The sequence below is a fragment of the Crocodylus siamensis genome, chromosome 5 (assembly GCF_052110815.1).
Source record: "Crocodylus siamensis isolate JL-2025a chromosome 5, ASM5211081v1, whole genome shotgun sequence".
In the NCBI taxonomy this organism is placed as follows: domain Eukaryota; kingdom Metazoa; phylum Chordata; order Crocodylia; family Crocodylidae; genus Crocodylus; species Crocodylus siamensis.
In genome coordinates this window covers 40,526,872-40,549,970 of record NC_143399.1, presented here as the reverse complement: position 1 = coordinate 40,549,970, position 23,099 = coordinate 40,526,872, and the positions used below count along the sequence as shown (strand labels likewise).

The 23,099-nt window shown below is 46.1% G+C and overlaps 1 non-coding gene across 1 annotated transcript; it reads right to left on the bottom strand.

Annotated features, from left to right (window-relative positions):
- Positions 1–21,996: 21,996 nt before the first annotated feature.
- On the bottom strand, positions 21,997–22,068 carry TRNAG-UCC (transfer RNA glycine (anticodon UCC)). The gene has a single exon. It is a non-coding gene; the product is annotated as a tRNA-Gly (tRNA).
- Between the last annotated feature and the right edge of the window lie 1,031 nt (positions 22,069–23,099).

Sequence of the window (23,099 nt, the reverse complement as noted above, 5' to 3'; positions counted from 1 at the left end):
TGTCCCACATAAAGTATTGCTAATGCACCTCGGTCCTGATCCTGTGGCTCTCTTGTTGCTCCAGTCTTTCTTTCTACATACTTAAACTATTCTTGTTATTGTGTGCTGAATCAAAACCACTGTAGAAGCCTCAGTCTTGATCTTATTAGCTCTGGGACTTCTCATCTTTGGGGGGATGGTGATGACTCTGAAACTCATGCCAAGCTCGGGCCTACTCACAAAAGTTAAAATACAGAGAATACTGATATTAACTGCACAGTGCAAGAGGATGTGAGCTCATGGCTAGGCCATCGGAGAAGTATCTCTTCCAGCTTAGCTTGCTATATTCAGGATGATTTCAGGCAGACTCCTAGTTGTCTGGTGGTGTGTAACCATACCAGACATATCCTTAATTAATTACTATGGTAAATATTTCTTTTGCAATTAACTCATGTTTATGTGCAGGAAGAGACATTTTCCACACATGATAGATGTCTCCTCCTGATTTAGTATGTTTTTCCTGGCTGTTAATCAGTTTCTGGATATGTTCAAAACTGGATAACCTCTTGTTACTGAAGAAGATAACTCATTCAAACGATAAATTTCTGATAACCAGTGATAAGCAGGTTAATTAACAGGATTTTCCTGTCAATTACTGCTTGGGACTCTTGATTTACACAGCTAAAAGAATGCTTTGAAGATGCTAAGCTAAAGGTATAAAAAGGCGGTAAAACAGCAAACAGCATGCGCTTCTAGAGTCAGAAGTCTCTGTGGCACCAGTTGTTAACGTGCCTGACTTACTCCAGAAGTTGAAAGAGAAACAGACCACCTCTTTGTCACCTGTTTGGTGAGAAATCATCACCTTATAGCTAATTACTGGACTTTGATTTGGTTTGGGCTCACTTGACTTGATTTTAAATACTTGTAGTAAATAAAGCCTTTCTGTCACTCATCGAATGAGGTGTCGTGTCAATCCCTGGGCCAGTCAGGAATCCTGGGTTTGTATTAGCTAACAGCTGGGTCCCTGCCTCCTTCCCCTCCCCACTATTGAGCCAATACAGCTCACTTCTGGCCTGCGTGGCATGCAAGTGGTAACCGTCACTCCAAGTGGTAACCGTCACTCCAGCATATGAGTGTACCTTTGCTGTTGAGTGTTTGCACTGAGCTGATTCAGCTGCCAGGGATACAGCTTCACCCTCAGTCTCTATGGCTCAAACTTGGCTAGCAGCTGGACAGGCTATGTTTACAGCAGGGTGCGGTGCTTCTTGCTCGCACATGAGCTGTGCTGTCTAGGATTCTCACAGAGGGGTGATATAAGGTTCCTCCTATTTAAACAAGATGCTGGTTTTCATTCTAGGTCAGGAACTTCTCCCTTATCCAATTTTCCAACATGGTGGAATGACAGTAGACACCAACAATTCCTGTCCCTCCTTGCGGCATAAACAGCTTTGCCCTTGTATTCTGTCTGAGCTCACAGCATCCTCCGCACTTCCAGCCCTGGGTTTCACAGCAAGAAGCTCCACCAGTACATGCCAGTCCTGACCTGTGGGCAGTCCCAGCCCAGGCTGGTACTCAAGATATCATTAGGAAACTTCATCTTGCCTCATTTTGAGCCCAAAGCCTTTCTGGTCTCTCCTCACTAGTGCACAGTTGAGAGAATCAGAGCTTGCTCCTTGGACATAAGCTGAACAATAACAGAGCACAAGGAATAGCGAAAATAGGAGTCAAGAACTGAAAGAGCAGAAGAGGAAGAGCACAGGTACAGAGTGCCTGTAGGGACAGATGCTGTCATGTCCCATCTGAGAACACAGCGGGCTGGTCCCTTGGGCTGAGGCCGTCTCTAGCCACTGTCCGGTCTCTTGGGAATGAAATACAGGCACTTACCTCTAGCCTGATGTGAATGGAGAGGCTACCCCCTAGGCTGGTGTGAGGCACAGTCGCCTTAGTTGAAGCCGGGCTCTGAGGCTCACAGTTCAGCTGGACACAGGAGGCATTTCTGAAGTCAAACTTACCCCTCTTACAAATGGTTGATTTTTTTGTCCCTCTCCAGTATCCCCAAGGAAGAGCCCCTGATGGCAGAGCACAGTAAGGGAACACCAAAGGACCTGGAGCTCTTCGGGCAGCTGCCAGTCTCTTTGTCCTGCTGCCAGCAGGAGGGAAGCGGTTCTACACAAATCCCCAAAGCATGCTCTGGTCCCTCCCACGTGGAGCTGCGTCAGAGCCAGAACTGCTTCTGTCCCTGTCGTACCCATTCCCTCGTCATTTGCTGCTCCGTGGTGATGGCTTGTTGCCTAGCAGGAGGAGGCTGGGAAAGGGCAAGACCCAGAAGTCATGCAGGGAACCAGAGCATACGTGGTTGCAGTAGAAAGAGAGCTTGGGAAGCAGATGATGCTCAAATGCCCTATAGAAGCAGCCAGCTGCACATCCTTGATCTTACTCCTTTGCAGAATGCCCCTGGGTGGCAATGCAGCAGGCAATATGCCAACCCCCTCCTGTCCCCAACTCAGGTGAATTTCTCAGAGAAAGAGGGCGAGGTAAGCGTGTGGAGGCAGCTGGGTTCTTGCATTCAGCACAGATGCCAATGACCTCTTGCTACATCTTCTCAGACCCAAGGGATAGGTATCTGGAAATGTCACATGCTTGATTCTGTGAAGCATTCTCCCAGTGAGGCTCACAGGCAGTGGCTCTGTCCCCAGAGCATGTGATGGAGAAAAGGATGACAACAGAGAGCGAAGCCTGGTCCCTGAGACACTGTTGCATCAGGAAAAGCCGAGCAGCTGTAGATAACAAAGTCCTGTTCACTCTTTCTGGTCCAGGTCCCCACAGGCAGAGGGTTTTTCCCCATGTATTTGTAGGCCCCTCAAATAGGAGCCATAAGGGAATTTTATGAGGAAATCCATACTGGAATTAGCACTGGGTTGGCTGAATCAGTGGTAGTCCTGGTGGGAGCCCTAGTGTAGGAAAGGCATCAGCATCTTCTGGGTGTTTAGCACCGTGCTAGCTAAATGGCATCACTAGCTTAATGGTTAGACTTCAGGAAGCTGCCAGGACCAGTGTTTTATGTTTGTATGCTGAAGTCGAACCAGGAAGCTCCAATCAGGATTTATAACTCCAGGCATGTGCACAGCAAAGAGACAGTCCCTGGCCTGGGGGATAAGTATGGTTAGAGGAATATTTTTTCAGAGGCAGGATGTGGCCCATTTTTGACTCCACAACCTATGATATCTGAAACCTGAGTCCTCCTTGAAGACAACAGGGGTGCTTGCCTTTCCTAGAGATACCTAATGCCTTCCTTCCTAACCACCTCCGCTAGGGCTTGGGATTCCCTCTCTCTTTTTGCCTCATAATACTGAACCCTTCACAGTCTGTACTGGGCCATATCCTGTTCTAGCTGTTAAGTATCTAAGTAGACTATAGGCATCTAAATATGAACCTTTTCCACCTTGCATAAGTCCCTGAAATAATGTTAAGGTACCTTCTTTTGCCTTGATCTTTGCCTTTACAAAACCAAGTCAGAAAAACAAGCCAGGAGGTGGAGGTCCCTCTCACCTCCTTAACTGCTTTCTGGGGAGATAAGCAGTGAAGGATCAGTGCTTACATACCACTTACATGCCTAATAGGTAGAACAGGATCTGGCTCAATGTGGTTGTGTTGCGATGCCACTCTCGCTTAGATAGATTGATAGTAGAGGCACAATTAAGTTGAAATCCATCTCCCCCCTTTGGATGGCAAAGTGCTACTCAGTTACCCACAGTTAAAGGTATAAGTGGGCCTTAGTTTGGACACGCTCAACTTCTGTTGCAAAATCTGTGTAGCACAGACCAGACTTAAGTCACCTTAATTGCTCTTCCCCAAGTCCCTGCACATTCTGCAATGCAGACCTGAGAGTCTCTAGTGGAACAAAGATGACTCTGGAGAGAAGTGAATAAAGCTCACACAAGGGGAAAAGACCCTACATTCTTCTGTAGGGAGAGGACAACAAAATCAGTATTGCATACCTGTGTGGCTTTAATAATTATTCAGCTCAGGCCCTGTTAAGGCAGATAACATGAGAAATACACATATGCTCATATATGATATATAAATATAGAAAACAGATGCTCAGATTCCGATACAAAATGGCAGACTTTTCCCAGTTGCAGGCTGCTGACTACATATGTTTCACTGTTGCTATGAACAAGTTCAAGGAGAATTAGGCTTCCAAACCTAACAAGATGGAGGCATTCATTCTGTAACCTTTTGAGTCCTGTGAGAAAGGGCTTTAATTAAAATGTGCTGAAGTGGCAGGTGCTATAACTAGCTCATGAGGGCTGATAGATATCTGACTAAGCACTCAGAGATTTGGGGGGTGGGGAGGAGGTTAAAATGCTCTCCTCATGTCTTGACTACCAGTCTTTCTGAATTTTCTGTGCACTGAAAAGCAGATATTCAAAAGAGAGGGAAGGGGCAACAGCCAGGTCACCTTATTCAGATGACATATCACAGGGATGAGGTGCACAGGGAATGTAACAGACCCCTTCTCTGGATACTGGAGAAGCTTCAGGTGGCCTTTTATGATAATGAACACACCCACTTTTGACTCCACTCACACCAGAGACTGCAATAGCTGGAGAACCATCTATAAGGCTCAGTTGTACTTCAGTATCTAGAAAGGTTAAGGCTTCTAGTAAAGCACCAGAGAATCAACTGCAAGAGATCACTGAGAGGCTGGTGGAAAGGCCAGGTTATGGTATCTAAATTGGGAAAGGTGTTTCACAACATTTACAAACTAGTCAGAGGGGGCCAGCAGGCATTGGGGGAGTCCCTGTTCCCACAAACACTGCCAGGAGTGACCAGGAATAACGGTCACAAGCTGGTAGAGGGAAGATTTAGGCTAGATATCAGAAGGCGCTACTTCACAGTCAGGGCGGCTAGGATCTGGAACCAACTTCCAAGAGAAGTGGTGCAGGCTCCTACCCTGGGGGTCTTTAAGAGGAGGCTAGACGAACAACTTGCTGGGGTTGTTTGACTCCAGTACTCTTTCCTGCCATGGCAGGGGGTCGGACTAAATGATCTGCTTACATCCCTTCCGACCCAGCCAACTATGAAACTATGAAACGTGTGATATATAATCTGTGAAACTCTACTGGTGTGTGAGTAAGGCAAAATGGTGTCTGACCCAGCAGCTTCAGACCCAGGAAGACTAAGCACCACTTCATAGAGAGTAGCCTCTGATGCAGGGGTGGGCAAGATGTGGCCCCAGGGGCCAGATGTGGCCCACCAGGCCATTCTATCTGGCCTGCGGGGCCTTATAAAATTTAGAAAATTAATATTTATCTGCCCTGGGCTGCCTGTCATGCAGCCCTTGATGGTTTCCCAAAACTCGGTAAGTGGCCCTCTGCCCAAAATAATTGCCTGCCCCTGCTCTAATGGGTATTTCCTAGGGCTAAAAAGGGTGGAGATACTGGGAAGCAAAGTGACATTGACTGTGCTCCAAGCATCTAGATGGGTCTGAGCTGGTGTGTGCAGATGGGAAACAGATGTGGTAGATCCAACATCTGCCATGGTCTGGCAAAGGAGCTACAGGTGACTAAGCTGCTGCTGAATTTTTCACGTTCTCAGAGAACTTCAAATATGGACCTATAATGTGCATGTGCATGTTCAAATCCCACCCGCCCGTAACATCTGATTCTTTCCTGTATCTTCTTTTGTTTCTGGCAAGGTTATATCCTTTGTGCAATGCAGTTTTTCTGTGAAAGTATATTTTGTAATGAATTTTGGTGGGTTTGTGAGACACCATGATTAGAACTAAGAAAAATATTCTTTTAAAGGCACCGTGCTCCAGAAACCTGGGCGAACCCTGGGATTTACCATATGTTGTGAAGCTTTGGAGGTTACATGCAGCTTTTTCTGTCCATGCTTGAGTTTTTTTAAATGGTGTCTTCAAAATGCAGTTCTCCATCCTGGCCTGTACAGGCCCTGTGTGGGCTTGGAGGACATTTTTAGGACACAGATTCCTGCAGAGAGGCTGATTAAATCTTGTGAGGTGCTGAACATTTAATTTTCCGTGATGAGGTTGTGGTCCATGCAAGTCCTTACACACCTATGCCTGATCCTTCTCAAGGAAGCACTAAATGGGCTTTAGCAGGTGTCTCAGGACTCTCTTGAACAGAGATTCTTTCCCAAATTGGTGCCTGGGTAAGGCCTTGCCCTTGTCTGACACTAGATGTGCCATGAAGCATGAGTGTGTTGTTAGGGCATGCTCTTTGCTGCACGTCACATAGTAGCTGTCATTCTGAGAAACACTGAGTCTGCTTGACTGGCTCCAGGTGTCTGCAATGAAGGCTTTCAGGCACTGATAATGGTTCACCAGTGTCCGCTCCCAAGGCATCCAGTCATACTTCCTGGCTTGCCACAAGTACTTGTTCTGTTCTAAGCTACTTTTTATCCTAAAGGAATCTGCTGGGCCCAGTACCTGAGCTAGTCCTACCTTGCACCCAGTCACTTGGGCCCCTTCTACATCTTATATCTATTATGTAATTACCTTGTTAATTGCACAATTAATTTAGACTGGTTACACATGCAAGTTAACTGTCATGACTTGAAAAGGGCCAACTAGCTATAAAGCTATTGCTTGAAAATGTGTAATAACTTTAAAGCTGGTTTCTATCCAGATTTAATTTGCTGCTGAAATCTCCCAGCTGCTGTGGAACACAATCATAGAATCATAGAAGTCGGGTCGGAAGGGACCTTGTAGATCTTCAAGTCCGACCCCCAGCCTTGGAGTCCATAATGACTCCAAGATCCCTTTCTGCCTCCGTGCTCTCAGGAAGGGAGTTTCCCATTCTATAAGTGTGCTGCTGGTTACTACTGCCCAAGTACAGCACCCTGCACTTGTCAGTATTGAAATGCATCCTGTTTATGTCAGCCCACTCCTGTAACCTATCCAGGTCTTGTTGCAGTCTTTCCCTCCGTACTAGCGTGCTCACCTCACCCCAAATTTTGGTATCATCAGCGAATTTAAACAGGTTGCATTTCACCCCGTCGTCCAAATCGCTGATGAAGAAATTGAACAGCGCAGGCCCCAGGACCGAGTCCTGGGGGACTCCACTGCCCACTTCCCCCCAGGCTGAATATGACCCGTCCACCACCCCCCTCTGAGTACGACCCTTGAGCCAATCTGCAATCCATCTGACTGTGTAGGCATCAATGCCACAGTCGCCTAGTTTTTTAATGAGGATGGGGTGGGAGATGGTGTCAAAGGCCTTGCTGAAGTCTAGAAAGACTACGTCCACGGCAACATCTGCATCCATTGCCTTTGTGACCTGATCATAAAAGGCAGTCAGGTTGGTCTGACATGACCTGCCCCTAATGAATCCGTGCTGGTTGCCCTTGAGCATCATCCCTGAAGCCAGCCCATTGCAGATGTGCTTCTTGAGGATCTTCTCAAAGAGTTTCCCAAGGATAGAGGTAAGACTGACAGGCCTATAGTTGCTCGGGTCCTCTCTCTTCCCTTTTTTGAAGATGGGGACCACGTTAGCTATCTTCCAGTCATCTGGCACCTGGCCTGAGCACCACAAGCGCTCATAAAGCCATGCCAAGGGCCCTGCAATAACCCCAGCTAGCTCCCTCAACACCCTGGGGTGGAGAGCATCTGGACCTGCTGACTTGAAGACGTCCAGCTCCTCCAGAAGCTCTCTAACCCAGTCCTCCCCAACCTGAGGTCTGGAGGCGTTCCCCTCAAGTCTGTCTGGCATTACAGTGGGGAAGTCCCGGTCCCTGCACAAGAAAACGGATGTGAAGAATTGGTTAAAGAGTTTAGTTGCTATGACTTCCTGGCTGTTGTGATCTCCCAGCCATGGGGTGCTCCATACTCCCCCATGGCTGGGAAATCACAGCAGTGCTCCATGGCTGTGGCCCCTGAGGCCCACACCTGAGGGAGCTCTCAGTCCTGGCTGTGCACCATGGATGCTGGAAGCCCATCAGCTGAAAGCCACTTCAGCAAAGGGGGTGCATAGCTGCAGAAGCCTGCTTCTTCCCCATGCATGGGAAGCCCAGGATCAGCCCCCCCACCCTCTCCAGCATTAAAGCATGATTGAATCGAATGTGCAATCCCACAATCACACCTTGTGCCATGTATGTGTGACATGGCAAGAGGTGTACCTCCTGCCACATATGTAACACAGCAAGTGGTGCAACTGTGTGGATCACCCAATAGCATCTTTATTTGCACATGTAGAGGGGCCTTTAGATTCTTTTAAACATTGGTAACCTGCATATAGATTAACTGCATAAACTGCTTAAGCATGGGGCATCCTTCAGCCCTAATGTTTTATGTTTAATTAATTTTAACTGTGCCAGAAACAGTGAAGGGTAAGCCACTCTCAAAAAGGCTGTTGTTAGAAACCTTGAAAATGACAGTTGCTAGTCAGTTTTGGGGCTCCCACCTCCATTTTCAAGGCTTTTAATAGCCTGAAACGAACTAGCCGCAGTCATTGCTGCCTCCCACCTTCTAATTGTCAATTTCAGGGCTGCTTATCCAGTGCAGTTGAGGCGAGTGTGTATAGCTTTCCTGTGGCTTCTCTTTGGTCTGTGCGCAGACTTTGTCAGTTGAATTTATATAACTAAATGACACAGACTATAATCTACTATTAATTGAAAAATAGTCGGGTATCACCACGGGCAGATCTAAAATTTTGCAAAGTGGAGTGCAGATGGGGAGGTGCATTGTCACATATAAAACAACACCTATTTTTTTCCAGTTAAAAACAAACGAGAAGCTTTACTCCCACTCTAGGGGCCTAGAGCTGTAGTATTCAGTTGACGATTGAAGCAAAAAGAAATATAACTTAATTGGAGTGAGTTAGAAACAATCCGCAGCCCTGAAGAGCGTCATTGCCAGGAGCAGCCAGGAGAGGGCAGCATTGCAGAACAAAAGATAGCTCATTGGTGGACTGTCAAAACCATGAAAAGGAGGAGAGAGTCATTAACACCTGTGGAATTAGGGGTTTAGAAGGGACTTGAGAAATTACCATGAGCCCCAAAGTCAATTGACTTCTTTAGCACTGCCTAGCTGGTTGACTTTGGTGTTGGGCCATGAGTCAAAGGAGGGGCAGGGTGCAAGTGCACTGTCCTTGGATCCATCCCTAGGTATCACAGTGTGGAGACTGTCTCAGGAATGGAGATTTGGGCGGGGCCCCAATTTAGAGTAGATTGGTAATGACTGAGGATCTGAAGTTGCTTTTTAATATTGCACATGATTTTGAAAATCATCTCTCTATATCCTGCTTCTAGCATCCACGGTTCTTTTACTAGCACAGTCCTCCCTAAGTTCATTTGGGGTTTGGGCACCTTCTTGGAGTATCCTCCTATGCCCTCCTCCCCACCCCCCATAAACTTGGAATGATCCAGGAAGATCTTCCACATTTCTTTTCTTCCCCTTTTCTAGAGGTTATGAACTGTCTAGGCCTAAGCCTTCTTTCTCCTGGCCCTTAGTTGGAAAGAGTGTTTTTGTTCTATCCCCACACTGCACTATCTTACAGGATTTTACAGCTCGCAGCAATTTCTCTGCCTCTGCATCAGTACAAGATAGGTACTAATGGCAGGCAGGCTCCCATTACAGTCAAGGCACTGCCATCTCGCAATGCAGCTTTCAAAGAAGCTTTCAGGAAGAACGAGTCTCTGTTCTAGCCTGGAGGAAAGCAGTGGCCCTTTCCTTAACCACTGCACAATGTATCATGACAGCCACCCAGCATTAGAAAATGTTTGCCTGCAGCAAGCCAGAGAAGCTATGGAGCTTCCGCCAGCAAAAAACAAATAATATGCCAAATTAGAGGAGTGGGTGTGTGGAGAAGAGAAAGATTTTTTTTGGCCTCTGGTTACTCATTTCTTAGCATTGTACATGGAAGACTGCTGATTTCATCATAATCTACTAAACCTGTGGTCTTAATATTAATTCTTAACCCTAAGCTAAAGGTGCTCCCTATATCCAGCCCTGTGCTAATCCCTGGCTACATCCTAGATCAGATGCCTAAACCAATCTTTAACATGGCCTTGACTACTGCCAGCCCCAACCCTTGGTTTTGACCTTTTGCTCCTAGTGCAAACAGTGGGATATTAGATTCTAGCAAGACAGTCATTTCATCTGAGGCTGAAAGTTTGGTACAGTGCTACCTTGTCACCTGAATACCAATTCCTTCCCACCCTCCCCCAACATGCCCATTGGATTGCATGGGAATCTTCAGGGCTCAATGAGACTTCAGTATACTGCACCTGGGAGCCTTAAGTTCATTATTTAACTGGTGGTGCATGTATTTACTAATGAAAAAATGTTGATTAACCCAGCATATGCAGATTTTTTGCCCTATGCTTTCTTTGGGGTTTTCCTGAAATGGCTGCACTTAACCAAGTACAGGGCTAAAAACTATAGAAGCCCATCCCCCAAGCTTTTGATGTGAATCCTTCTGCAGGGGGATGGGGGGATTTGTTTGTGGGTTTCTGTTTCAGGCTGAAATTCTTCAGTTTAAATGGTTGTTCTCTTGTCTCTCTCTCACCTTATAAATTATTCTGTTATCTTGTTGTAAGCCATCCCGAATCTTTATTGGGAAGGGTGGCATATAAATTAAATAAAAAGTTAGATAAATAAAACTGAGCATCTTCTGTTCTACCCTCCATTAAGCCAGGATTATAGCTCTTGGGTCAGGACCTTACAGGGTGTGTCTACACAAGACATGTACTGCAGTTGACTAATTAGCTCTGCAGTAAATGTTGTGCATCTACACATGCGCCCCTATTAGGCTGGAGTAAACTAATTAACTCTGCAGCAGGGTAGTACTTGTAAATATAAATACTATTCTGCTGCAGAATTTTTTACGCTGCAGCAGCACACATGCAGATGCTGCCCTGGCTAGCTGGGGCATGAGGATACTTCAGTACCTTGCACTGAAGTATGCTTGTCCCCATGTCAGCCCCTCTGCAGGACACTGAGCCAGGGGCAGCAGCCCCAAGCTGGCAGGCTGGCCCCTGAGGCTCCCTGCCAGCTGGGGCTGCTCTGACCCAACTCAATGTGTTGCAGTCTCAGGTGCATGTTCAAATGGCACACCCAGGAGCAATAAACTCTGAAGCAACAAGCTCCAGAGTTTATTGCTTCACATTAATTGCATGTGTAGATGTACCTACAGAGGCTGATTCCCCTCTTTTCCCCTCTCATACTGCCCTTTATGGAAATATCTGACAAAAGGTCATTAAGGGACCTATTCTTTTGGCACTTCTGTGCAGTAAACAATCCCCATCCTGCCAAGTGGGAGCCAAGGTACAGGAAAAACAAAGTAGCACACCCAAAGTCACTAGGAAATGCTGGGCATGTCTACATGTTCATTAATGTGCAGTAGTTACTGTGCATTTAGTTTAGTACTTCCTTAATGAAGTACTAACTAAATGTGCAGTAACAACAGTTACTGTATGGTAATGTTGGCTCATGGCATTTTTGTACCGATACTGTGCAGTAGCCTAATAACACTGCGTGGTAGCTTATTAGCATGGTTTTTGACTGGTATGCTACTGTGCAGTGTTATTAGGCTACTGGGCAATAAGTGTCTTGTGTACATGCACCTTCTGTGGCTGAATCAGGAACATAACCTAGGACTGCACAGAGGTGTATACTTTGTGCCCAACTTAAGAACATACCCTTCAGGCCTAGAAAAATGTTTGTGAAATATAATGTCTATGAAAAAGTCTATAAACTTCCAAACATAATGAAGCCAGTGCTAATTAGTGCAATAGCCTAGGGCTGTGGTATTAACAAACAGTCCAGAAACTGACTGATCAGCAACTGTCATTTTTTAAGGCTTCTAATAGTTTTGAGGCTGCTGTCAGAAGCCTTGAAAATGATGGGTGCTGTTATTCTGGGGGCTTCTGATACCACAGCACTGACAGTGCTGTGTGTTGGGTCAGTACTGATTTAAAGTGTTGTCAATGTTGTGGGATTGTTAGTCTTACCTTGATAGGCCAGTTAGTCTTACCTCAATCCTGGGGAAGCTTTTTGAGATAATTATCCTGGCACGTGTCCACAAGGGGCCAGCAGGAGAGGTTATGCTTACGAGCAACCAACACGGGTTCATTAAAGACAGGTCCTGTCAGACCAACCTGGTGGTCTTCTATGACCAGGTCACCAAATCCTTAGATGCAGGGGGAGCAGTGGACATAGTCTTCCTGGACTTTTGGAAGGCCTTCGACACTGTCTCTCACCCCATTCTCATTAAAAAACTAAGGGACTATGGTGTCGACACCTACACAGTCCAATGGGTTGCAAATTGTCTGGAGGGCCACACCTAGAGAGTGGTGGTGGATGGGTCATTTTTGACCTGGAGGGATGTGGGCAGTGGGGTCCCACATGGCTCGGTTCTCAGGCCCGCACTGTTCAACATCTTCATTGGTGACTTGGACAAGGGGTAAAAAGTACCCTGTTCAAATTTACAGATGACACTAAGATGTGGGGGGATATGGACATGCTAGAAGGGAGGAATAGGCTGCAATCAGACCTAGACAAGTTACAGGGGTGAGCGGATGAGACCAGGATGGGTTTCAACACTGACAACTGCAAGGAGCTGCACTTGGGGAGGAAAAACCAGCACCAAACCTACAGGCTGGGGAACTCCCTTCTCGTCAGTGGAGGCAGAAAAGGATCATTGATTCCAAGATGAACTTGGGCCAGCAGTGTGGGGATGCATCTGAAGCAGATCCAAGGAGGTGATACTCCCTTTCTATGCGGCACTGGTCAGGCTGCAGCTGGAGTACTGCGTCCAGTTCTGGGCACTGCACTTCAGGAGGGATGTGGGCAGCATGGAGAGGGTCCAGAGGAGGGCCACCTGCACGATCGGGGCAGCAGGGCAGGCCTTATGAGGAGAGGCTACAGGACCTGAACCTGTTCAGCCTCCACAAGAGAAGGCTGAGGGGGGATCTTGTGGCCTGTTATAAACTACTCAGGGGGGATCAGCAGGCATTGGGGGAGTCCCTGTTCCCCCAAGCACTGCCAGGAGTGACCTGTAATAGCGGTCACAAGCTGGCAGAGGGTAGGTTTAGGTTAGATATCAGGAGGTGCTACTTCACGGTCAGGGCGGCTAGGATCTGGAACCAACTTCCAAGGGAAGTGGTGCAGGCTCCTACCCTGGGGGTCTTTAAGAGGAGGCTAGATGAACACCTTGCTGGGGTCATTTGACCCCAGTACTCTTTCCTGCCATGGCAGGGGGTTGGACTTGATGATCTGCTCAGGTCCCTTCCGACCCTACGAACTATGAAACTATGACACTATTAGCAGTAGGCCTGTGCAAAGCAGCTAGTAGTTTCTTCAGGTTTGGATTTGGCCTATGATTCAAATCACTGTCCCGATTCAATTTGGCCAAATCTGATTCAGAGATTTCACTGCTGCCAAATCTCCAAATCAGCTGGACCCAGCCCCACAGCCCAGCAATGGCTGCCTCACCCACCCCAGCTCTGGCTCTTTGGAAGAAAAAACCCTCAACTCACCGGGTGCTGCCAGGCAGGGGGCAATCCCTGCTGCCCCCCATTACCCCACGCTACATGGGGTGGCTCTGCATGAGCTGCCTGCCCTACCCCTTGCTCCCCCAACACCTCCACGGGTGCCCCACCTGGGCCAGCTTTGGCCTGTTAAGAAAAAACACCTGAGAAAACTCCAGACTCACTGCTCCTGCTGGTGGGGGATGATCCCTGCTGCCCTGTGCCACGTGGGGGGCTCTGCATGAGCCCCCAAAGCCCTGAGGCTACTACAGGAGCGGTGAGTCCAGGGGCTTTTCTCCGTTTTTTTCCTTGAAGGGCTGGAGCTGGCCTGTGGGGGGCTGGGGGAGTGAGGGAGGGTATCGGGGGGCTTGTGCAGAGCCCCCCATGCAATGTGGGGCAGTGGGGGCAGCAGGGATTGCCCCCCTGCCTGGCAGCACCCAGTGAGCACTGAGGATTTTCTTTAAAGGGCCAGGAGCTGGGGGAGGCAGTCGTGGGGCTGCTGAGGGAGCAGGAGGGGTTGGGGGGGGGGGCTGGCAGGGGTCCCCCTTAGTACCTACCAGCTCGGAGTGGCTGCAGCTCCCTGCTGCAGTGGGTGGGGACTGCCCGAATCATCAAAACTCTCTGAATCTTTTCCGAAGATTCAGAGAGCTTTGAATGGATTCGGACCTTTAAATTGGTCCCCTGATTCAATTTGGATTTGGAGATTTGGTCACCATATTGGGCTAAATCTCCTTCAAACGGAATCACCACCTGAAGCTTCACACAGCCCTAATTAGCGGCCCTGAAACTAAATGCTGCCATTTTTTAAAGTCTCCAAGAATAGCTTTTTGGCTGCTGCTTCCTCTTTGCTCTTTCTGGCTCACTTGAGAAGAGTACAACTAGTGAGCAATGAGAGATGCTATGCTTGTACTTGGCTTATGCATTGAACCAATGCCTGTTATAATGTAAACGAGGGGCAAAAAAGTGGCACTGTTATGCAGTTAAGGGAATTTATGCTCTTGGGCAGTGTGCACATACATGGCGTATGCTGCACTCTAAATTGCCCAAGGTAGCACCAGTTTAACACAGCCTAGAGCAATAAATTGTTCCTAAAACTCAGCCGAAGTTAACAGATGGGAAGGCCGCAGTGGTCAAAACAACAATCTACTGATACCATTCTGTCCCATAGGCAAGAAGCGTGGAAGTGGAAATCAGATGAGCCCAAACTGGAGTGTCAGGAAACTTCGGCTTAATCAATGAACCAAATGAAAAGGAGTGATTCTCTTGTTTTGGGGGGTAGGGGTTGTCTTTAATATCTGGTGGGCTAGCCAGGAAGCAAGCACAACTTGACAAATAGGTGGACTGAAAGCAGTATGTTTTATCGCCATGGCTGCCCCACCATCACCTGGATTCCTCTGTGATATTGCTGGCCCTTTATCCTCTGATTGGTTCCCCCTCACTCTCACCCAATGACATCACCATTGCCGCTTATAAAAGCTGGGGTGCGTCCAGGTTTTCTCAAGCAGTGAGGCTGCAACCAAGCATCAGCACCAGAAGACAGCTCTGATTTCTGAGAATTTCTCTCTTCTCACTTTGTGTAAGGTATATGGGTTTTCTTTTTTCTTTCCTTGTCTTCTGTGTTTAAGAAACCAGGACACATTTCAGGGAAAACACCATTCAATTCCATGTCAATGAGTCTTTCCACAAGAAGAATAGTTAATATCCTCCTTAATACTAGCAAAGGGACAGTTCATAGGGAGAGAGGGTTCTTTGATTAAGATTCTTAAAGATGAAGAAAAAATGAATGTGAAGCCCTTGCTTAAAACCTCACTCTTTTCAGACACAGTAATTATTTTCCTTCTGTTCCTGTATCTTTAGTAAGAAGGTTAAAAGGGTGGGTGTCTTTTAATAGTTTTCATTTGTTGCATGACAAAGTGGCCTGAGGTCTCTGCACATGAAGCTCTGAATCTCATTTAACTATAGGATGTTCTACAAATCCAGTCATCTCAATGCTCTTCACTTTTTAGGTCCATGTACATAATTGAAAGTAACACAGTGGGTCTCCTGAGACCCAGTCCAATGTCTTGTCCATTCGACCACCTAGAGGAGTGAGGATCCAATTACATTTAAATGTACGCGTTTGTCCAGTGATCTTTCAAAGGCCATAAAAAAAAATGCACTGAACCAGCAGCTGTAGAAAGGAAGGTCTGAATCTTACCAGAGGAGCAAGGTGGAGACATGGTCTGGGCTTAAAGCTGAAATGTTGTTGTGTTTGTGGTGGTGCAGGAAATATACAAGGAGGAAAAAGTTTTCTCTTTTTTTGGAGATACTTTTTACTGGACCAACTGTCCACTTAGGAGAGATGATGCGTGAGATCGTTATGTCGGGCAGTTGAGCTTGTGACCTCACAAAGTTCTTTGTCAATAATAGGGAGCGATGCTGCAGAGCCTTTCCTGTAGTGGTTTTGTAATGCAATGGACAATACATTGACCTTCAAAGGGCAACAAAGGTTGTAGGGTGAAAGGCCCATTAGTGTTGCACTAGAGTTCTTGCTACCCATTGGACAAGATGACCTATCAATGGAAGAAAATGCACAATGCCAGTAGCCTAGCTTCCTTTTTTGCAAGTTTTTCTGTAACACAAGGAAGAGGACTTTGTTTGCCTTTTAGAACTTTGTTGGTTATTCAAAGGTTACAGATTCAAATCCAACCAGAGTCTTAAGCTTTCCTACTGCCTACTGGAGTGGTGGATGATGCAACAAAGGAGGAACTACTTAATGCCTATTTTGCTTCCATCATCATGTGCACGAGCCCTATGACTACAGGACTAGCAAAACTGTTATACATAAAGAAGGACAAGCACTGCTTGTGATCTGCAGCCAGCACATCAGAGAACTCAGGATTAATATAACTGAATTCAAGTCAGTTGGGCCTGTGGGGAAATAACCTTAGCTTGCTGCAGGATCTAGCTGGAGACATATTTGAGCCAATGGCAATAACTTTTTCAAAGTCCTGACTGATATGAGTTCCTGGAAGACTGGAAAAGAGCTGACAATTGTGCCCATCTTTAAAAAGGGGGGAAAAGAAGGATCCATGGAATTACAGACTGGTCAGCTTTTTCAATAGCTGAGAAGTTACTAGAAGAAATTTATATAGAATGGTTGACTTTTAAGTATCTGGAAGATGATGCCAATCAAACTTGACTTCCATCTTTGGCAGGGTTACTGGATAAAGGAAAAGTGGGAGACATAATATACCTGAACTTCAATACAGCTTTTGACCTAGTTCTCTACATCAGTTGGTAATGTTGGTACTGTTGCAAGGGAAAGCAAATGTGATTTTTAAGTTGCTTGAACAGAAGCATTGTATGTAATCACAAAAGGTAATGGTATTTACCAGAAGTGCAGTATCCATTTTGGAATATTGCATTATAAAAAAGATAAAGAGAAACTGGAGAGGATCCAAAGGCAAGCAAGGAAGATGGCATGTTGGAATGCAAATCAACTGTGAAACCATTGTTTAAATGTTGATGAGAAGGTAGGAGGGAGATAGGTGAAGATAATATATGAAAGGCTACCACAAAAAGGATGGAGAATAATTGTTGTCCCTTGCTGCACAGGGTGGCTTAAATTCCACCAAAGCATGTTTTAGATAAGATCTCAGAAACAACTTCTTGATTTTGTAAGAGCAGTCAGTCAGTGGAAAAAATGGTGGAATCTCTTTCATGGGAGGCTTCAAGAAGAGGCTGGATGGATATATCTCTGGCATGATTTAAACTTCTGCATCCTGAATTTCTGCAGGAAGTTAAACCAAATGACCCCTTCCCCCACCAAGTTCCCATCCAACCCTATGATAAGATAAATCTAGAAATGCTGAGCCAGTAGCTTCAAAAAGACTGTCATGGTTTCATACCAGTAAGCCAGGGGTCCTAATCCTCAAGTCTGACATCAGGATAGAAGCTTGGGCTTGTTGTGTCACAGTGCACAGATTTTGCTGGTGGTGTCCACATAGCAGTAGCACCATTATGAGAAAAGGCAATTGTATCCTCCTCTTGTGCTTCTGCATGTGCAACCTGAAATGGCACTGACATTTTTTGGAATCCAGATTATATCACAAATACATGTTTTAAAGCTGGCTCCATGGCATTCAGAGATCAGAAGCCAGACTCCAAATCCATTATATTATTTGTTTTAGCCTTTATTAAGGGGGTGTTGTATATGTTGTATGGCTGTTTTGTTTAAAACAAACAAAAAAAAACTTTTTAAAGTTCTCCTTTAAAAAAAGAATCTCTCTTTAATGAGGAGGGCTGACATTTAACATTCAACCATATGATTCCAAGAATCCTGTATGTCCTAGCATCGCGATAATGAGCACCAACATCAGCTTGATGGTAAAATTCAATCATTTGGAAACACAGGGCTTGCACTTATCCAGGTTCCTGGGTAATCCTCAAAGTCCGATGAACCCATCTGGGTATTGAATGGCATGGTAATTGACTTGCAGGCATTTATTGCACAGAGGACTATAGTGATGCCTATTCTATAGAGAGGTAGTTAGCCATGGTAGCCTGAAGACACAGAATATATATTAACTAAGACATATGTGAGAAAGCATAAGCTTTCATGAATCCAAGTTAACTTCATCAGATGCTGTGAAAGGATGTGCAGAAAGCAGAGTGCAAGAAGGAGAGAAAAATTAGAATACCTAAGATAGGGGATCAGGGAGAGAGGAGGAGCGGTGCTAGGACAGAGAAACAAACATTAAACCCATAGGACCAAAGGAGTCACAAAAACTAACCCAGGCAGTGGCATAAGAACCCATAGTCCCTGTTTAAACCATACTTAATACAGTCCACTTCGTGGGTGATTTTTTTGCTTTGGAGTTTCCCATTCAAACTGGTTCTTAATTTTTTTTCCCCCTGAGAATAGCAGTCCTGAGGTCAGCAATGGAGTGTCCAGGGAGGCTGATGTGGTCTGCCACAGGGTTTTGTATCTTTCTGCAGTAAATGTCAAATCAGTGTTCATCCATATTTAAGTGTACAGATTGCTATATGTGTCTCATGTAGACAGCAAAGAGGCATTGTAAGCAGGTGATAGCATATATGACATGGGTACAGCTGCAGGTGAATGAACGTTATACCCCTTGTTATTAGGGTCAGTGATGATGTAGTCTGTACTGATGTGAGGACACAGCAGGTATTTAGGTCGACTGCAAGGCCTGGTGCCTCAGTGAGGATGGGAGATGATTAGTCAGCTGTCTGAGAGGCATCATTTGAGGCTGGGAGGCGCTGCCTGTAAGCCAGGATAGGTTTGTCCCCAAAGGCTACCTTAAGACAGCCTATTCTGCTCCCTTTGCTGGTTCCTAGCCAGTGTTACCAAGCCAGTATTTGTATGCAAGACTGATTATTTTCCCAGTGTCATGTAATTTTTGTTTTGAATACTTTAGGTTGCTTTGTTGGGTGGGGGCTTATGTTGGAGTGGTTGCTTATTTGTGTGCATCTTAGAACATGATGAAAATCCCTTCTTTCCAAAAGTAAGTGTAGGTTTTCATTTGGTTCCACATGTCTCTTGATTAGCTCTTCACCAGTCTGTCTTGCCATAGGCATTGCAGTTGGTTTGTGTCGCTCATGCTGCTGTTTGCTTATCTAGTTGGGGCTGCTGTTTCCCCTTCACTGAATGCTGATGATGGTTACTTTATTTTTAATGCACACTTAGGATTGTCCTATCATAACTTTTTTATGGTACCACAAAGGCCAAGCAAATGGATGTCCATACCCCTTGTCATTCCACAGATGCCCAGAATTTGTGGCCACGACAAAGTTAGTAATAGTTTCTGCCATTTTATGGCAGAGGACATCTGTTTGCTTTAAGGTGCAAGACCACAGGCAGCCCAGCACTGACTGCACTCCCCAGCTGCCCTGGGCAGGCACCTCTGGGGCTTAAGAGGCCCATTCCTGCGTGCCCTGCAAATTTCCATTTAGCACAGAGCCCTTGGGAGCATCTGCCTGGCTTTTCCCTCTAACAGAGATGTGCCCCAGTCAGTCTCTGAGGTGTGTTTCTAAGTGGGGAAAGCTGGGGTTCCCTGTTTACAGAGAGACACCCTGGAGATTGCCTGGAGTGTGTCTCTGCAAGTGGGAGACCCTGGCTTTCATCTTACAGAAACGTACCTCAGGGAATCTCCAAGGTGAGTTTCTGTAAGCAGGGAGCACAGCACCTTTTGTCCAGCAGGATCAGGCCTGTTTCCAATGTTGGACAAGGGATGACATAAATGAGCTAAACAAGGCAGGAAGTATTGTTAAGATGAAGCTAGAACATAGAGATGTGGATGAAACTCACGTAAAAGGCAGCAAAGTATCTTGTAGGTACCACAGTATGCCCCATTGACTTGGTTCAGTACATGGGCTCCAGCTCAGGAGAAATGCATAGCCTCTTCCCCTGTGCACCTGACAGGACTGGCTTTCCAGTCTCCTCAGATTTAAGTTTTGCCAAACAGTTTAAACTCGCTTGGTGAAGTCTCTTGCCACTTAGCACTCAATTCAGTTGATCACTTAGGAGAGAGCTTGTTGGATCATTTTTTGTCAAAAAACACAAGAGGGTTCAGCATTACTGTATGTGGTGATAATTTTCATAGTCATTAACTACTGAGCTTCTATTATCAATACAAATAGAGTTTCTGCTTCAGTAAAACAATGAGGTGCTGCAATACATTGCTTCAGCACTTTAAAGAATGCATATCCATGGTTGTAGGATTGGTTGTAGCAGGGCTGTTGGGTGTAGCTGTGTTGGTCTAAGGACATAGGCAAGAAAGGTTCTTTGGGTAGGTGTGATATATTTTTAGACCAACTAAATAGTTGCAAAAAAGTTCTTTGCAAGCTTTCGGGCACAAACGCCCTTCTTCAAGCTTTGGGAGACTGCTGTTGTTCTGAGTTCTCTAAATTAGAAAAGAAGCTAAAAGTGTGACAAGAAGTCTCCAGGATAAGAATATTGACAGGTAACTTTAGGGTTTTGAATTCTTCATATCAAGCCATCAGTTTCCAGCTGTGGAAGACCTTGGATGACACATATAGAAGAGGTCAGGGTGGAAGTCTGTGCCTACCCAGGTGTTAGCAGTGGGGCCTAGTGCACTAGAGATCTGGCTTTATTTGTAGTGTTCTTACTGGCCAGACCTCTGTGCAGATGGGGAGGGACTAATTTTCCTACCCTGTTCTGTTGTCTGGACTTCACTATCTTCATCAAAACAATTTTTACCCAGAGTGGTGCAGGTCTACTCTGGAGTCTGGATATTTGCTGCAAAGACTTTGTTCCAACCCAAATAATGCTTTACCATTTCAATGTGAACTTGCACTGCAGCAAGACCAGCTGAGGTATGGGGACATAAGGACACCAAAGGTGACCAGAGTACAGACTGGAATAAACATGCAGGGTTTCTAATAGTTCATGCTTTCATAGATTCATAGATTGCAAGGCTGGAAGGCACATCAGAAGATCATTGGGTCCAGCCCCCTTTACCAAGCAGGAAAGATAACTGGGGTAAGGTGACCCCAGCAAGGTGACTGCTCTTGAAGATTTCCAGAGTAGGTGATTGCACCACATCTGGTGGGAGCTTATTCCATGGTCTGGACACTCTGACTGTGAAGAAGTTTTTCCTAAGGTTGAGCCTGAATCGATCTTCCAGGAGTTTGTGGCCATTACTCCTGGTTTTCCCTCTGGGTGCCCTGGTAAACAGTTGTTCACTGAACCCTTGACGTACTTCCCTAGTGTAGCAATAAGCTGCTACCAGGTCCTGTCTCAGCCTTCTTTTCTTTAGGGAAAAGTCCCAGCTCCCTCAGCCTTTCCTTGTATGGCTTGCCATGTAAGACTCTGAACATATGGGTGGCTCTTCTTTGAACTCTCTCAAGCTTGTCCACGTCTTTGTTAAAGTGTAGTGCCCAGAACTGGACGCAGTACTCCAGCTGCGGTCTCACCATTGCCGAGTAGAGCAGAAGAATCACCTCCTTGGTTTTGCTGGAGATGCAGCAATGGATGCATGCCAGATGATTATTTGCCCCACTGGCTACAGCATTGCACTGCTGGCTCATATTCATACTGTGGTCTGTTATTACCCGAGGTCCCTTTCATTCATGGTGCCTAGTCAGTTTGGTGATGCCAAGTCTGTAGGTGTGTTGGGGGTTGCTTGTCCCAAGGTGGAGCACTTTACATTTCTTGATGTTGAACTTCATCAGGTTCTCATCTGCCTAACATGCCAGCCTGTCTAGGTCCACCTGTAGCTGTAGCCTATCCTTAAGCATGACCATGCTTCCTCATAACTTGGTGTCATCTGCAAACTTGGCCAGTGAGCTCTTCACCCCCACATCCAAATCATTAATAATGATGTTGAAAAGTACTGGGCTGAGTACTGACCCCTGCGGGACGCCGCTGCACGCTTCTCACAGGATGACACAGATCTGTTCGCCGCGACTCTCTGGGTTCTATCCTGCAGCCAGTTTCTCACCCACCTGACTGTCCTGGAATAAATTTTCTCTTGAGGAAAAAAAAGTAGGGTGCTCTGCATTGGCCGGGAATTGAACCCGGGTCAACTGCTTGGAAGGCAGCTATGCTTACCACTATACCACCAATGCATTTGCTTTTGTTTGCTTAATAATAGTCTAGTTAAGTCAGTTCCAAGGTTGTTGTGACCATTGGCCCACTTCAGATGTTGTGCATCATTGGTGATTCTTCAGGCAAAGTGACCTCCTCTTCAGGTATAGATGGCCATTGGCTCAAGTCACAGGGAGCTCATTCACCCTTAGTCCTGCTGGGTGTACACACACCCTCCTCACCTAGGCTAATCTAGGTGGAGGTACAAATTTATTCACCAACAACCTGACCATGGAACAGACTGTACTGGTTTACATGGGTCCAGATAGCAGACCAAGATAGGCCTGGCCTGACAGGAAATAATAGAGTAGTCACCTATTATACTTCTACTTTTATCCTTGCTGTAATCAGTGAGCTGTAGTACTTGTATACACACGGGTTATTAAAGTTTAAAATGCCCAAAGAAGCCTCTGTTGTAGGTTTATAGCCCTCCTCCCGCCACTCCCACCCCAATCCCAACTGTTCTTGCTCCTGTCCAAATAGATTGGGCTAGTTTTGGAAATCACTAGGGCATATTTCTGTAAGCCACCCTGACAGTCATGCTTTTGGCCTGCAGAAGGTTGATTTTTCTTTCTTTCTTTCTTTTTTTTGAGAGGGGGAGGAGGGAATTTGGCAGCTGAGATCAGCAGCAGTGACCAGAGCAGGGACTTCTGGGAACCCAGTGATGTCAGAGTTCATAGACATTTCCCTCCTTTCTGCTAACTAGCTCTTGCTTCCAATCCACCCATCCCCATCAGGCTGTCAACTCCAGCTCTTCCTACCATCCCACATTCCCCTGCCTTCCTTGCCTTAGCTAGCCCTCCAAAGACAGGGCTATAACATTTAAAAACAAAATCTCCTCCAGAAAATGCGGCAGAAATGTCATATGGAGCCATCTTGGCATCTCTTTTGCTTATACTATATCTCCCCTGTTCTCTTCCCCCTCCCCACCTTGGCTAGGGAGGCTGCGATCTCTTTAGATGGGGTGTCTGTGTGTGTCTTTGTGTGTCCATCACTGCCTTGACCTCAGTTG